Genomic DNA, 17,611 nt, shown 5'->3' with positions numbered 1-17,611 from the left:
ACCTCCAGGACAGGGCTGCCCAGCTGCATCGAGGAGACCCCACCCAGCACCCAAACCACCCAGCAGGAGGCACCCACAGCCCGGCAGTCTCCCAAGACCCCCAGGAACAACACATGGCCTTCCAAAGCCGTGTGCCGGAGGGCCAGAGGGTGACGGCTGAGCAGGTGCGGGTGGGGTTCGACCTCATGGCTACCAAACTGCACGCCATCCATGAGTGTCTAGGCCCGCTCCATGGTCTCCAACGAGCCCTGACTGGCATCGCTGGAGTCATGATGCGGAGAGAAGAACACCTGTCTGCTCAGAGGGGCTCCAGAGATACCAGCCGTGAGCTGGCACACATGTGGAGGCTCATGGAGGACATGGTGCAGATGGAGGCGTAAAGGATGGCAGCCACCACTGCACACCAACAAAATGTAGCTGGGATCAACCATGCCCTGCAGATCCTCATCATGGCATTGCTGCCACAAGGCGTGGCGATGATGAATGCTGCAGGCCCCACACTATCCTCATCTCCGCCCCCTGGAGTGCCACTGCCTTACAGTGCTGCTGACATATCCACTTCGGCACCTGATGTGTCAGTGGCACACAGTGCAACACCCACAGGTGGGGCAGAGCACACATCCGGGGAGAAGGACGTGGATGGGTTTGTGATCAGGAGGCACTAGCATTCATTTCCGCCACCTAGCCTGTTTCTGCTTGGTGCCACACATGTCCCCATGACCTTCCACTGACCCCCGATACACTCCGATGCACTCACCTTGGACAGCGACATGGACTGCCTTATCCTGTTTGATGACCAATGAAACGGCGACCAGACTGCGGACTGTACCCTTCCTCTTCCGCAGTACTTGTCATCCCTGGATGGACTCTGGCTGGCTCTCCATGGGCCCATATTGTGTAGTGTGCTCTGCATTGTCCTGTGCCTCCCCAGCTGCAGAACTGCACTGGATGTGCAATAAACATCCAGTTACGCACTGCTGTGTCATGTCTTTCATCATTCATGTATGAATGTGTGGATGAATGTAGGGACAGTGATTTCCCTTGCGTCAATGATGCTCATCCTGTGGGATGCCAGTCAGAGGGTGCTACATTGCATATTGTGTATCGGGTGCCATGGACACTACAACAGGGACACACGCATCAGTCACTTCCATGTCCAGACATGGACTGAACCATGCCCAGAGCCCACGAGTCATTGTTGCATGCCCTGCGATGGTCCGGCATACGGCAGGCCAGCCCACTCCGCTTATGCTCCGAGGGGGGGCCCTCATTGCTAACCTTCGCAGGCGTACTCGCTGGTGGTGTGCAGGTCACTGGTCTAGTTGTCAGCATACCACAGCCACTCCCTGAGGGCAAGTTTGTACGCAAACCACACCCATCCGGCACAGGCGTCACGGGCCATGTGACTCCGCCAACATAAGGGGCCGACGACGTCACATTCCCCTCTGCCGGTGGGGACTGGATGACGGACGCTCCACGGTTCTCAATCATAAAGGACCCATGAGTTGTTGCGCACAGGGTTAGTGGCACCTGAGGCCTTGCAGCCATAACGGGCCTACCACCACGTGGCGCTGACTGGGGTTGCACAGGGTTAGTGGCACCTGGAGCATTGCAGCCAGCACAGACACCCCGCCACGGGACAGTGATTTTGGGTGCACTGAGGTAGGGGCACCTTAAGCTGCTGAGCGTGTGTGCAGCCTGCGATGATGCCCCGTCCATCCGGTCCGGACAGCTCATGTTTTGTGTGCCCTGCTGGACCACAGTGTAGGCCAGAGACAGTGGGCAGCGCGGGCCTACCGCCACGTGGCGTCGCTTCCGGGATCCCAGAGTTAGTGGCACCTATTGGGCTGAGCGGGTGTGCAGCCTACGATGAGCCCAGGTGCACTGGTGTGTCCTCTGCCATGGAGTAATCAAGACCCAGCACCAAACGTGAAACCTGGTGGCCTGCGGAGCGGGGCTGCATGATGTGGAGGGGGCCATGTCCGCGGACCCCGGGCTTGTGGCTTGCAATGGCATGTGGTGGGACCTCCTGTCTGCACGCCGGTGGCGGAAGGTGAGCAGTGAGGCCTGGGTGGGCATGGGTGGGCATGCTCCGATGGGCGGCGGGAGGGGCTGGGGTGCCTCTGCCTGGGTGTGAATGGGTAGGCAGGCGATGTTGTCTCGTGCAATTGTGTGTACTGTGCCAATAATGTATCTGGACTCTGTTTCAGATGACGGTCTGTCTCAGATGTGTGACCTGGTGGGCTGCTATACATACTGGCAAGTGGTTGGAGACACACTGGTGGCAGCTGGTGAGTAGTGTGGCCTGGGTGCACAGGGGCGGCTCTCTCTCTCTCTCTCTCCCACACTTCTCTTGCTCTCTCTCCCCCTCTCTTCTTCTCGCTCTCTCTCCCCCTCCCTTCTTCTCTCTCTCTCTCCCTCTCTTCTTATCTCTCTCTCCCCCTCTTCTTCTCTTTCTCTCCCCCTCTCTTCTTCTCTCTCTCTCCCCCTCTCTTCTTCTCTCTCTCGCTCTCCCCCTCTCTTCTTCGCTCTCTCTCCCCCCTCTTCTTATCTCTCTCTACCCCTCTCTTCCTAGCTCTCCCCTTCGCTCTCTCTCTGTCCTTTGATGTGTGCAGGACACACCTTCTCATCATGATTTTTGTCTTGCAGGCTGTGACCTATGGATTGTCCCGAGGGGAGCCGTCATGTGTCTTCATTTCTTTTCAGTGTTCATTTTAATAAAGTTTCATTTGTTGCTTCGAAAGGGAATGTGTGATGCTCATTTTTGTGATGACACATGCATGTCACCAGTTGTGATTGTGCGACATCATGCAGATTATTTTGTACATGTTTAGGTGTAGCTGATGTGGCATGTCTTTGGCTGGGGAGGTGCCGGGGAGGGAGGGCCCAGGGGGTGGTGGCGGCGGGTGTTGTTGCCCTTTCGGCCCTCCAGGCTGCATGTTCAGTTGCCTGGGTTCATATGATTTTCTTCAGGTGTGGCTCTGGGCTGTGCTCTCTTTTGTGGTGCAGGCTGCGGACCAACTTTGCACCAGGTCAGAGCAGGTGTTATTTTCCTGCTGCTAACACGCCTTATCGCCTGTTTTGTGTTCTTATCGCAGTTCTGGCTGGTCGCAGCTTTTGGCACGGGAACGCCTACTCTGCATCTCATTAGCTATGGTTGCGGCGGTCATCTGTGGCACTCTATCGCAGGTAAACTGGTGCTGTGGGCTGTTAACACCAGCTTGTGATTGGGGCAATAAGTTTATCGCAACTTTGGCTGCGATAAAGTGCCATTAACTCGGCGATAGATCCTTGTGAATATGCCCCTGTGTTATTTTCTAGCTCTGCATGTTCTGCTGCCTGAGCATCCATCACTTTGCTGAGACAAAACAATACTAATTTTCACAAAGACTGTATCTAGATTAAGTCATAAACTAGAAAACGGATTCCCTTGAAGATGACACTTTCGAAGCATACGTTACAGAGCAAGAAAACAAGGCACAGCTTACAGTCTACAAGGTGGAATACAAGTGCTGATGGTGTGAAAAAAATGACGCATTGTTCATGAGTAGTTTAGGAAAGAGTTATATGTCATATAATTTATAACCTAATATAAGAAAACTGTGAATTATTATGAGAGTTTAAGTGAATTGGAACAAGAATACAATCTGTTTCGTAGAATTTAAGTGAATACTATGATTTTGTGGATGGCACGTGAAAGGTGGGGATGAAAAAACATTGATAAGCATAACAGAGACTGCTGTTGATGTGTTCATGTATTCGTTGCGTAAAATAAATTTCAATGTAATAAAATAATAGTAATGTTCAATAGTAGTAGGTGGTTAAAAAGCATTACAAAATCGGTTATATGCTGGCAGCATGGGGGAGGAAGGGTCTGCACGGTGCGTTATTAAATTAAGATATTCCTGTAATTTATGAAAGTGGTGATACTATTTAACTAGGTATTTGCAGTTGTATTAGAGCAGACTGGTCCCAAATAGGTAGAAGAGCTGTAAAATGCACAAGCACTTTCCTTTTATTACCTTACATTTTGCTGAGGTTTCAGATTACAACCAAGCAGGATTGCTAGATTCTTGATTTCATTTTCTTCAGCCATTTGCAGAAAAACTACTTGATGCTAAGAGCAATAAGAATTTATCTAGATAATGGAGGTAAGCTGTAAATTGTTTAATCCCTGCTGGAGGCCAGATATTTACGGCCCTCTTTTTAGGTCGAGCCTAGGCAGCGGGCATGCGCTGTCTGGAAGACCTGGTGTAAACCCCTATATGGAGAGTAATCCCGCCTGCTGCTTGCCATTGGGTCTCTCCTGCATTGCTCAGCTTTTCTAGTTCCTTATAGGTTCGTGCTCACCAGGCGTCACTTCTGTTTCATGGCATGCAGCACCGACTAAGTACAGTTTTGTTTCGCTTTAGGGCCGTATCTTTTCACTTAGGGACTACTTCATTGTTTTTTTTTTTTAAGAACTGTGGCGCCTGGTTCACCCATATCGCCCGCGCCTTTCTTTTGTTTACTCTATATTTTAAACTGTGTATATTTTTTTTATCACGACACGACGGTAATGGCACCTGTGCGTCTTCCTTTTTAAAATGTGTGGCTCACAATGGCGCTTGTGTGTTTTCTTTTTAAAATGCAGGTTAATTTAACAAACAAAAAATATATTTTTGCAGCGCGGGATGCTTTAAAAATAGCGTCTGCGGGCCTAACATTTGTTCAACTTTTATTAAGCTCACACTAGGATCCCGCTCTATCCAGGTCAGCCAACGCTGCCTCACAGTACGCCTCCACGCCGATTCCACAACAACAATAGGGCACGAGGCACAGGATGGAGCCTGCGTGGCTCTGAGCAAGCCCCCCCTCAAACAGTATTCACCGGTTGGAGGCTCCTGGGGACAATGGCTCGCTTCGTAAAGGGACGCTAATCACAAACCCAGGGAAACCCAATGAAGATCCTGATGGCTAGCAATACAAGGTTGTGGGAACATACATCAGGTTAGTATTATCATGGTATAAGTGTGGACTGCGGTTATTTCCGTGTACGGTATATCTTGCAGTGTAATTGTTGGATGGTAATTTTTGTAATAAAGTGACTGGTGGCCTTTGGTACTTTCAAAAGTACTGAACCAGACATAAATAGAGAAACAGGGAATCTTTTGAGCATTGTCTGTGGTGCTTCTTGCTAAATTTTGTAATTTTTCATGCAGCGCTCCGTTGCAAGTAGTATATTAACGGTGGGCCTACCTGTTATGTCATTGATCTCCTCCTGTGAGATGTTGGGTGATAACCTTCGGTTACAAAAGTTCGTCCTCGTAAAGATGGCGGAGGCCAAATAACTAGATACGCCTTCATGAACATCTTGCTCAGTGTTTGGCGGTAATACGAAATGGCGAGATGGCTAAAAATGAAACTGCGCCTGTATTATTGGGCCTTAAAGTGAATTATTTGTATCCGTTTTTGTGATTTGAGTGCATGGAGCGTTTTTGGTTCTGCCTTACCGCCCGGACAGGTTTATATTTTGCTGAGAGTGGGTAGTAATGTTGCTTTAAAGGCGCTATTTTTGTTCACTCAGTCATTTTAGATGTGCCCTCTTCACACTCTCCTAAACAAATAAATGTCCTGTTGCTCCCATACCCACCTAGAATCTGTTGCTCATACAGTCTTAATCATAGGCTTTACCAAAGCAGACCAATAGGCTTTGCCAATGATTGCTTTAGCTTCGGTTCACCAACCTTATCTTTGTCACTGACCTGCATTCTGTCTGAGCCCTAAATCAATAAAGTGCCCGGAAGTTGACTCCTCGACAGAAGTACCACAAAATTGGGGGTGCGGGCTATATTACAACCCTTACCTGACTCCATAACATTCATAATAATGAAAGTGCCAGATACATTGGAGAAAATAACACTTGTTGCCAATGACCTTGTCGCCTAAAATTAGATTAAGTATACCGCTCAGCCTGTCCATTTGAACACTGATAGCACCTATATATATACTGATTGTAACGAAACACTGTGGAAGTGCTTTCTCCATGGGAAACAATGTATCCCAACACATAAAACTAGCATTTGCAATGCAATAGGTCTCGCATTTGCGTGAGTTTGAGCTATTGGCATTGTAAATGACAATGACTTTTATTTATGTATTTTGAAACTCTGCAAGCGGTGCGTAAACACGCACTTTGTGCTTATAGTCCCTGCTCACGAAAAGCAAGGCTGGCAGTAAGAGGCGCAGTTACTGCCTGTTTAAAGCATCACATTGGTTCACTGAAGCCCTCAAATCTGATAAGCTAGCTAGCAGGAAAGCTGAACGTAAATGGAGAGCAGCAAAAAGCATTGAGGATAGATAGGCTTATAAACATATTCACAGATGCTACCTAGAAAATATCATATCAACCAAAAAAAACTATATTATAAGTAGAATTGACAAGGCCACAAATTCACACAAGGAACTTCACAACATTTTAAAAGAATTCACTAACCCCTCTTCCCGCAAATCTGAGAGTCCATCCTCACAAGACTGGTGAGAGACACTGTCCACCTTCTTTGAGGAAAAGATTGATAGTATTCATAACACCTTCCTCAATCATAATGTAGTACAGCACTATTCCGAGCCTGAAGGCACCTAGTCACCTGCCACAAAACTTTTAGAAGAGTTTGTTGAACTTACTGAAGAAAAAATTAATCAGGTTCACCAGTCGACCCTGTCTCGCCCCACATTCTACCAACGCTGGCCGGAGTGCTTCTGAAAAGCCTTACCTTCATTTTTAATATGTCCTGTACTCAAGCAACAGTCCCTATCAAATGGAAAGCAGCCAGGGTCAGGCCAATTCTGAAAAAAACATTGGCTGATCCCAAAGAGCCTAGTAACTATCGGCCTATTTTTCTATTCCTTCATCTTGGAAAGAGACTTTAGTCTCTTGTGAACAAAAAGCTAACAACCTATTTAGAAAGCCACAAACTGTAGGACCCTTCTCAGTCAGGTTTTAGGGCTGGCTACAGCACAGAAACCTCTCTGGTGGAGGTAGTCGACAGCATAAGACTTGCCCAGGACATCTGGCAGTCAGCTATGCTTGTCCTATTAGACTTGTTTGCTGCCTTCGACACCATTTTGCACGGTATATTAGAAAAAAGAATGTGGGAGATGGGCGTCAGAGGAACGGCCCTAGGTTGGCTTAGAAGCTACCTAAAAGACCGAACTACCATTGTACAGTTAGGCCTCCTTGTCTCACGTAGTCTGTTGGTAGTCAAGGAAGTACCCTAAGGATCAATACTTAGTCCCATGCTTTTCAACCTCTACGTAGCACCCCTGTTCAAGGTGATCAGATCTTATGGGTTCGACGTATTGTCGTACGCCGATGACACCCAGCTGTTATTCACTCTTGGTCAATCCTAACGAATACCAAAATCAGATTTAAAAACTGTATGGCTCACATCAACTCCTGATGCAAGCCAACCATCTTCAACTTTATGCCAATAAGACTGACATCATCCTATTTGGAATGGCCCATGAACTCTGGTCCAACGACTGGTGGCCCCGAATTCTTGGCCCCTGTCCACCTCCTAAACCCATGGTACGTAACTTTGGAGTAAAACTAGATAAGACATGCTATCCAGGAAAGACTGTGTAAACCAAACAATAAGTACCTGCTATGGCTTAATGTGGAGCCTACGAAAGATCTTTCAATGGATTCCAGTACAGTCAAGAAAACCGCTCGTCCCTGGTTTAATCATCAGTCGTCTTGACTATGGAAATGCTCTGATGGCCTCAATCAACGAAGAGCTTATCACCAGACTCCAAGTCTTGCAGAACACTGCCGCCAGACTAGTACTATACCTTCCACCTCGCTCCCCATCTGAGCCCAGTTTGAATGCTCTCCATTGTCTCTCAATTAGGAAACGGATCCATTTCAAGATGAGTTATCTGGTACACAAGACATTGTATGGAAATGGGCCAAGCTACTTGGCCAAGAATCTCAACTGGTATCTTCCTCACAGGAATCTTAGGTCTGGAACTAATACCTTCTCACTCCACTTAGGCACAGCGGCAGATCATTCTGTTATCTAGCCCCCTGCTTTTGTAACGAACTCCCATTGCAGCTTCGCATAATTCATGATCATAAACAGTTCCGCAAAAAGGAATAAAACCTGTCTATTCTGACCTCCCTTCTTCCTTCTATCAGCCGTCTATCTTCAACCTCGTCAGCATTTGCTACAGCGCTTTGAGACCCCTCCGGGGGACATGTGCGCTCAATAAAACCCTATGACTCTACCTAAGTTGATAACCCTTTAAATACCAATGCAAATAATTGGAAGAAAAGAAAGACTGTTATGACGCCATAAAGATTGATGATGAAATAACAGGCCAGACATCAGCAACTGGTCTGCTACTAACTATCTAATCTAGAACCCTTGACCTCCTCCCTAAAATAATATACATTTTGATGGCCCCCAATGAAAATGCCCTGCCCTCTGTGCTCACACATTTTGGTATGGGTTTTTGTTCTTATTCTCCTCAGTCTAGTGGACTGGGTTTCCAACCAGTTGTTGGTCATCTCATTAAATGAGTCTCCTTTTTATTATCCATTTTGGCTATCTGTATAAACTGCCTTCCTGCCTGTAAAATTTAGCTTGCATTACCTGGTGTGGTAACTGGTATTTTTGATGTCATCTTCCTCTTTGACTGAGTTGTACAGTAGCTGTTCCAAAGGGGAATTGTAAAGATTACACGAAGTGTAGTTTGATCTTCAAAAGGATTTATTATCCAGCGACAACCCAGCTGAGCTTCCAGCTCAACAGTCTCTCTAATTCAACCCCAAACATTCCACCTTAGGCTGACATCATACATTCCATGATGTCATCCAGCAATCTCTCTACACATCTCCACCTTTACAATAAACAAAATGCTGATCTTTACAATAGTTTCTATATGGACTAACATAACCAAGTCTGGTTGAACTTTTGAAACATAAATTCAACAGATTAATTCCTAACTTTACATACGTCACCCACACTTCTAGTAGTTCCATTTTCTAAAATCACTACATTACGTTTGACTTCCTTAACCCTTCAAGGACTAGAGTATTTACTTTCCCCTTTATGGACTAAACCTTTCTTTCGTACCACAATCCAATCTCCCGGCATTAACAAAGATCTCTTCACACCCATTCTTTTGTTGTAGTAAAAAACATTTTTACTACCTTTCTTCATTACATTTACCTTAATTTTTTCTCTATCCACCACAATTTCCACATCATGCTTCAACCACACAGGACATTCCTTAGAGTTTGGAATCCTCCCTTTGATAGAAACAAACGGTGCAATCCCAGTTGAAGAATGTGGTGTGACCCTGTGCGACCACATCAATCTTCTTAACTCCTTTTTCCATGATAACTGATTTGCCAATGACAATTGTATATTTTCCATTATCAACCGATTCACCCTCTCCACAAGACCATTTGCCTGTGGACGGAACAAAGCCACTCTTTCATGAGCAATTCCCAACCCATTCAAATAGGACACCATTTCTTTAGATACAAATTGTACCCCATTATCAGATACAATTGTCTTTGGCAATCCCTCATCCATAAAAGTCTCTTCCCAAAAATCTATAACTATAGACGTGTTCACCTCTGGCACAATTTTGACCTCAAACCATTTGAAATGATAATCCACTAGTACAATAATGAATCTGTTCATAGTTCCTAACTTTACCACAGGTCCCAAAAAATCAATCGCCAATTTTTCCCAAGGCTTACTAGGAAAACTCGTCATTTCCAATGGAGGTTGTCTGATTATTTTAGACTTGTCACTATTAGCACACGCCATACAATTCTTCACTTTTTCCTCAACATCATGATCAACACCCGGCCACCAAAACACCTCCCTGACTCTTCTTTTCATGGCGCTTCGTCCCAAGTGACCTTCATGAATGATATTAAGAATTCTAGGTCGAATGGCGATGGGAGGAACAATCTGACTCTGACTCCTCCTCCTCCTGAGTTTTCCACATACAATGCTTAACTCATCCTTGACTTTGAAATACTTTTGTATATCCGCTCTCTGAGTATCTCTATTGTCCCACCCATGCACAACCTTTTCCTCAACTTCCTTCATGACATCATCACTCTCTTTAGCAGATGCCCATTTACTGGCAGCAATGCACAGCTCCCCTTCAATAGATAATACCTCACTACCCTGTATTTCTGACACAACACCTTCCTCAGGCATCCTTGACAAATAATCAGCAACAACATTGTTGCTTCCTTTAACAAACTCAATTTCAAAATTGTACTCCAACACACCTAATAACCACCTTGTAATACGAGGTGTGACATTCCCTTCAAGACCTCGACCACCTTTGAAGATGTAGGTCAATAGCTTATGATCCGTCCTTAATTTAAAAGGAATTCCCCACACATAAAATCTGAAATGGTTCATTCCCCAACAACAAGCCAGAGCCTCCCTTTCAATTACAGAATAGGAAACCTCAGCACCTTGTAACCTCCTTGATGCAAATCCAATGACACTTTCTTCCCCCTCATGAACCTGAGTAAGTACAGCTCCAATTCCAACTCCACTTGCATCAGTAGTTATGTATGTCCTTTTTGTCACATCAAAATGACCCAATGTTGGGGCACACTCAATAGATCTCCTTATATTGGAAAAATAATTCTCACATTCACCTGTCCAAACATATTCCACACCCTTTGTCATCAACTTCCTTAAAGGTTCAACAATCTCTGTGAAGTTTTTTTACATATTTAGAGCAGTATTCTGCTAACCCAAGGAATGATTTCAATTCATCCTTAGATTCCGGCCTACGAGCATTTTCCACAGCTGTTATAATGCTTTTCTTAGGACTAATTCCCCTAGCATTTATGGTGTGTCCTAGGTAAGTAACTTCTTCTTTCCTTATCTGACATTTTTCCTTCTTTACAGTCAATCCATATTTTTCTAATCTAAACATCACTTCTTCAAACAACTCATCATGACCACGGTCACTCTTCCCCACAATCAGCACATCATCTTGAAAGCACAATACATGTTCTAAGTCTCCAAAAATATTTTTCATCACTCTTTGAAAGACAGCAGATGCTGATGCTAAACCAAAGGGCATCCTTTTATAACGAAATGCCCCCAACGGAGTAACGAAAGATGTTAAATGTCGTGACTCCTCATGTAAATTCACTTGATGATAGGCAGAGGACATGTCCAGTACACTGAACATGACTCCCTTACCTTCCATGGTTAGCATCTCAGAAATATTCGGTAATGGTTGTCTGTCTATCCAAATACACTTATTTAAGTCTGGCAAGTCAATACATAAGCGAATCTTCCCATCACCCTTGGGTGCCACGACGATAGGAGCCAACCACTCTGAGGCTTCTATTGGCTCGATAATTTGTTGCTCTAACAACCTATCTAGCTTTTCCTTCAAGGCTTGTTTCATCAAGTTAGGTACATTCCTTACTTTATGTACCACCGGCTTAACATTATGTTTCAAAATATTTTTATGGGAAAATCCTTTCAACAAACCCAATTCATTTGAAAACACCTTAGAAATTTTTTTCATCAAACCTTCACAATTTTCTGGAGAAACTTCCTCTATTTTGTTTTCTTCAGCTAATTGTATTGGCTCTTTGGCAGAAGGATTGATGATTATCCCTAAATCATATTGATGTCGCCAACCGAGGAGATCCGAGCCATAGTCAGTTACATACATTCTTCCAAAAACTTTCCTGTCTTTAAAACTTATTGTTGTCCATTTGAAGCCCAAAATCTCTATCTTCCTTCCCGCATACCCAACAGCCTTAAAATCAGACTTCATTAACGAAGAGTCATTAAGTTTGCAGAAGGTCTCTTTAGAAATAAGAGTGAATAAGCTTCCTGAATCTACCAACACTCTTATAGGAAATCCATCAAATAAAATATTACTATGCGGCTTCTCTAATTTATTCGTACTTTCCAATTTCACACCCCACGGTTTTACTACAGTCACCCCATTCTCACTGAAACTTTCCTGCTCACCATTCACCGTTAGAGTTATTTCCTGAACATTTACACAAATGTCATCAACCTCTTCGTCTATTAGTTGAATTTTCTTTGTATCACAATTTTCCATTTTGGTTTTGCACATCTTTGCAAAATGCCCTCTCATTCCACACCTCCTGCATAGGGTGGATCTAGCTGCACACGTTGTACTAGATGCTAGATGCCCCGGAGCGCCACACCTGAAACATTTTATTTCTCTCCAATTTGTATTTTTCTGCCTTGCTCCAAATTCTATCTTTTTTTCTATTATCAGTTATTGTTTTGGTATCTGTACTTTTCTCAACACTCTTCTTTTCTGTTTGAGGAACATCTGCTTCAGCTACAACACTACCTTTCTTCTCTGAACTGGTGTTGTCTATTTCCTTCAACCATATAGCCGTATGTTCCATCCCTTTAGCAATTGTTATAGTTTCTTCTAAATTAGGATCTTTTGTTAATAACTTTTCTTTTATCCTCTTGTCATTAGTACAACGTACAATTTGATCCCTAATCAAGGAATCAGTCAACTGCTCAAAATGGCATGATAATGCCAATCCCCTTAGTGTAGCCACATGGAGATGCAATATTCTCCTCAGCTTTTTGTACTCTAGAAAAGAACTTATGTCGTTCTAATACTCAGTTTGTCTTAGGAGTGAATTGTATATCTAACATTTGTATAGACATTTCAAACACATTGTTCGGTTGCCCATCTCCCATTCCCAGTGACACTTCAGGTAAATCCTCATAGATCCTCCTTCCTTCTATACCTAAGTGATGCAAGAGAATAGCTTGACGTCTAATTTCTTCCACTGTTTCCACGGAACAGATGGATCTCCTGGAGAAGCTAAAAAGGGTGGAGGTGACACCATACTCTGATCACCCATTTTGAGTTACAATATGGTTAAAATAATAACTTAAAATAATAAATTAATATAAGAAACTAGAATAACAATCTAAAATAATGAAGTGAAATAAAATCTAATATACATCCCAATGTTTATAGTCTCTGTTTTCAAGTGTTCACTTAGGATCCATTAACAGTGTGATGGCTTCTTATAATGTCTCTGTTTGTATGTCCTTTGTTTGTTTTTATATAGCTTCCTCACTGCAGGGAAAAAATTGTCCTTTCTTTATTTTTAGAAACACGTCCTCCTCCTCAAGAGTCGATCCCGGCAACGTCCCCCCTTCTCACATGAAGGACGACTTGAAAAATCCACAAGTAAGTTGTTTTAAAATAACATTACTTAAAAGTCCGAGGGACACAGCTAAATGCAAGCAACACGATCGCGCTATGGTCGCGTGTTCATAAACCTTCAGCGCGCGTCTCGTGCAGCAGTGCGATTGCGCTAAGACGTGTAAAGAAATCTTCTGCGCGCACAGCATACGAGTTGGCAGTTAACTCTTTATTTACGCTTTGCACACAATAATAGTCATTTCATCTTTTTGTGTGACACTCGTATCCGCTGATGAAACTCCCAAACGCGCTAAAGTCGCGTGCTTTGAATTTCGTTATGCCGTTATTTATTTAATTTAAGTCGAACTCAGCAGACAAACTCGCTGATCACGAATTGCCCCCAAACAAGCTGTTAGCTATAAAAATACGCTTAATAGCAATCAACCACAATTATTAATAATTGGTTGAGGACACGCGCGCCGATAGCTCGCGCCGGTGTGTCAATGAGGAATGAAATTGATGCATTAAGTCCCGTCCTACGGGGATGATTACGATATGTTTATTCTTTCCCATTTAAAGTGCCCATTTAAATCACGCGCAGCGTTGTCTTTCCTTCAGTCTTTCTTTTTTTTTTTTTTAGATTAAAATCGCGAACACTTGCCTTACGTTTTGACACGCAGGTTCACTTTCTCCAGGGGTGGACTTGTCGCTCTCTGTCCCATCCTCGTCGCCAATGTAAAGATTACACAAAGTGTAGTTTGATCTTCAAAAGGATTTATTATCCAGCGACAACCCAGCTGAGCTTCCAGCACAACAGTCTCTCTAATTCAACCCCAAACATTCCACCTTAGGCTGACATCATACATTCCATGATGTCATCCAGCTATCTCTCTACAGGAATGTTGTGTTTTGAACTAGTGAAAATGAGGTTGGAGTAGCAGTGAGGAGGAGGGCTGGGTTTGTTCTCCTGGTTTAATAAACTGCATGAGAAGTTTCCCTGAAGCCTTTAGTGATTTCTGGAAAGGTACTTTGTTTCCCACTTTTCCCTCAAGGATCAGCTATTTTCACTATCCTTTTCAACTCAAGTTGACACCGAAGTCTCCATTGAACCAACAAATCATCTGGAAGCATGGACTGCCTGGAGAGCATGCAAAACAAATGGGATCAAAACAGGCCTTGCGTATTTCATCAAATACCATGATATTGCTCCCTGGCCCAGGAAAACCATTTCATCAAAGCACCTCCCCAACAACGTACCTTCCTCTATCCCACCAAATATAAGCTACTTTCTAAAATGTATTTTGAAAGTATTTTGAATGTATTTTGAAAAAACTGTTGTCTCATAGCCTGTTATGGGTCCTTTTTTGATGTCCAAGGGCAGTCAGAGATTGTGAGTCAAGGCTTTCTACAGGAGTGTGAGGGGCTTAGAAACTCATAATTCACACAAACACAATAGATAACACGTAATGACTGCTGTGTCCAGCAAGTGCTTTACCAGAAGTTCAGGCTACAACCACAAACATTGTTGCATCTCCCTTATGCTAGGCAGTAGATATCTGATTACCTAAGGTCTCTCTTCGACCCGGCATCCTTTGCCTAATTTCCCCTGACTTTTTGCTTTTACCCCCTGTATTTATGAGTGTATGCTGGACTTCGTTTTTGCTGTTTTGTTTAACTCTGGAAACTTTACCACTTCTGTTCGGTGCTGAAGTACAATTACTACCTGTCTAGATTGTTATTATGTTTGTTTATCCATGATTGGCAAATTTGATTTACCGGTAAGCCCCTAGTAAAGTGCACTGTGTGTGTGCCTAGGACCTGTAAATCAAATGCTGCTAGTGGACCTACAGCACTGATTGTGCTACCAACATGAAAACATGTCTCAAGCCTACCACTGTAGTGTATGCAGGGTAGTTTTTATCTGCCCGACCGACCTGGCAAATGCATCCACTTGCCAGGCCCAAACCTTCCTTTTTATTACATATATGGCATCCCTAAATTGGTCCCAAGGTATCCCCATGGGCCGGGTGCAGTGTGTGTGAAAGGTAGGACATGTCCTGGTGGGTTTTACATGTCCTGATAGTGAAATACTACTACATTTGTTTTTCAATATTGCAAGGACTATCTCTCCCATAGGTTATCACTGGAGCTGCTTTGTAACATCTTACATATGTAACTTTCAATTGGGAAGAGATGCAGATTTAGAGTTTGGGTTCCCTGAAAACACCTCTTCCTGTGAAGGTAGTTTTTAAATTGTGTGTTTGAAAATGACACTTTTAGAAAGTGTGCATGTTTTTTGCTTTAACATCCTGTGCCTCTGACTGCCTGTGAAATCCACATCTGGTTTAGACTGACAGTTGGGCTGTTCGCACATTCACTCTAGACAGTTACACAAAGTGAGCTGAGGTGTGCCCTACATATCCTGATTGCCCATCACCAGGCTGATGGGCCTTCCTGAGCTTGAGTGGTGGGAGGAGTTGTTACAGACACATGAATAGGGCAGTGCCTGTACTCTCACAATGCTGTCTCCACCCCCATTAAGTGTGTCTGGAGCCATGAAAGGGGAAAGGCAGGATCTGTGCACTACAAAGACTATCCTTTGACCTATACCTAATTCCAAGGCAAAATGGGGTATAAGTATTTGACCTGTAACCCACATGTTTGGAACACTTCTGGATCAAGAGGAGATTTTGCCAAGAAGAAGAGCTGGAGATGCTGTATGAGGAGAACTGCCACTCTGCTGTTGCTGTGTTGTGCTGGCCTGCTGCTTGCTGCTTCTTTCTTGGGCAGAGAAATAACTGGACTGTAGTATCTTATCCTGATTATCAAGGTTCTCCAAGGGCTTGAGTGCGCTTGCCTCCTGTTGGAAGTCTCAGGGCCATCATATACTTCATCTGCAGCTCCCCAGAACTCCTCTGCTGGGAGTTCTTACCTACCAAGAGGTGCCAACTTCAGTTCTGTGCATTTGGAAGTGGTTTTGCTTCTTCAAAACCTGAAAATCCATGCATCACCTTCAGTGCATTTTTTCCTGTGCAATCTTGCCGTGCAGTTGAAATGTCAATGCATCTCGCAGTGCAGCCAAAGAATCAATGCAGTGCCTGTTCGCTACTGGAAGAACAGCCACAGCCTGACCAGAGCACTGTGTCTCCGACGTCCGAGACCCCTGCTGCGACTCTGATGCAGGTCCTGCTGTGCAGTTAAAGGAATCGACGCATCACCTGCTTGCAGCTGAAAGAATTGAAACAGCACCTGTTCCACCGCATTAACAGCAGCGCATCTGGATTTTTCATGCATCATACCTGTGCACCAAGTTTCCAGCGCCTCGCCCCGCAGGAGGGAGGCACTTTTAGATTTTAACGCATCACTTCTCCTTGCAGTAAGGAATCGACAAAACACTTCTCCTGCATGCAGCAGAACTGATCAATGCATCGATGTGTTTTCCGACACTTCCCTCCTTTGTGGCTGATTTTTGTCTGGGATTTCGAAACATGAAAGGTACTTTGTGCAAAAACCAATGCATCCATTGAGTTCTGTGGATTGAATTGCTTAAACTTTTAAAAAGTGATATATCTCCTTTTGTATGTTGGATTTTTGTCGTTTTGGTCTTGTTTGGTTCAGATAAAGATTGGTTATATCTCTAAACTGGTGTGGTGTCCATTTGTTGTGTTTTCACTGTGTTACTGTGTGTTTTTATGTACATTGCCTCTGAGATAAGCCTGACTTTTTGTGCCAAGCTACGAAGAGGGTGAGCAGGGTTTATCTTGGGTGTGTTACGCCCTTATCCTGACTAGAAGGAAGGGTCCCTAATTGGACAGGGTGCATACCACTGCCAACTAGAGACCCCATTTCTAACAGTTCACAAGACTCAGTTTTTCCTTTCAAAAATGTTTTTTCTGTTGACTTAGGTTTCATTTAATTTAGTAAAAAATTAGAACGATTGATAAAATGTATCACCTCTAAAAATAGTTCAAGTATATGCATTAAAAACGGTGACACCTAATAATCCTAAACTATCTACACATAAAAAAACACAATCCAAACAACAAGGTGCACACCCTTGGAAGAAGCAGTAGGTGCTTCCTGTGGTGTCCTTGGTTACCCAGTATTCTGTCACTGGTGTCAGGTAGAGGGCACAGTCCAGTACACTTGAGTCTAGGCTTTCACTTAAGTGCCCAATCAAGACTCTTTCTTTTGATGATTACAGAGGTAGAATAGTGGACCTGAACCCACCATATGTCCCTAGAGATCCTATTATTGTATGAACCTTTATCTTGGTAACCATTGGTCTCAATCAAGATTTTATACTGTCTGGGCCACCCATTGGACAAGGACACCAATAGCAGTCATAGAGCTCACTGGTAATTACTAGCAATCAGTCTCTTTTTAGATAGTGGAGAACACAGATTACATC

At 44.0% G+C, this 17,611-nt stretch overlaps 1 long non-coding RNA gene across 1 annotated transcript; it reads left to right on the top strand.

The window, feature by feature from the left end:
- Window positions 1–4,391: 4,391 nt before the first annotated feature.
- Window positions 4,392–16,709, top strand: LOC146809276 (uncharacterized). Its single transcript, XR_014965538.1, has 3 exons — window positions 4,392–4,989; window positions 13,167–13,245; window positions 13,841–16,709. It is a non-coding gene; the product is annotated as an uncharacterized LOC146809276 (long non-coding RNA).
- The last annotated feature ends 902 nt before the right edge of the window (window positions 16,710–17,611 follow it).

Source organism: Triturus cristatus, chromosome 7 (assembly GCF_964204655.1).
Source record: "Triturus cristatus chromosome 7, aTriCri1.1, whole genome shotgun sequence".
Taxonomy (NCBI): Eukaryota; Metazoa; Chordata; class Amphibia; order Caudata; family Salamandridae; genus Triturus; species Triturus cristatus.
This window is presented reverse-complemented; position numbering and strand designations above follow the sequence as displayed.